We start from the raw sequence: 253 nt of genomic DNA, 5'->3' as shown, positions 1-253 counted from the left end.
CACCTGAGCCGGGGAAGCAACAGAACACGGAGATCTGCGGAAGTGCGGGGGAGACTGAAATAAAACGGCTGGAGTCTGGCTTTTAACGAAATCTCGACCGGGAAATGGCTGTTGGTCAAGAAATTGATAGCGGTCCAAGGTGGTGAGTGCGGGAGATGAAGATGGAATTAAGTGAGATGAGAGGGAGAGAAGGAGAGAGTGGGAAAGGGAGAGGGGGTGAGATGGAGGAGAAAGGTAGAGAACATAGACATAA

This window comes from Penaeus monodon, chromosome 19 (assembly GCF_015228065.2).
Source record: "Penaeus monodon isolate SGIC_2016 chromosome 19, NSTDA_Pmon_1, whole genome shotgun sequence".
NCBI classification, from domain to species: Eukaryota; Metazoa; Arthropoda; class Malacostraca; order Decapoda; family Penaeidae; genus Penaeus; species Penaeus monodon.
The sequence above is the reverse complement of the archived record's forward strand: the minus strand, read 5'-3'. Positions refer to the sequence as shown.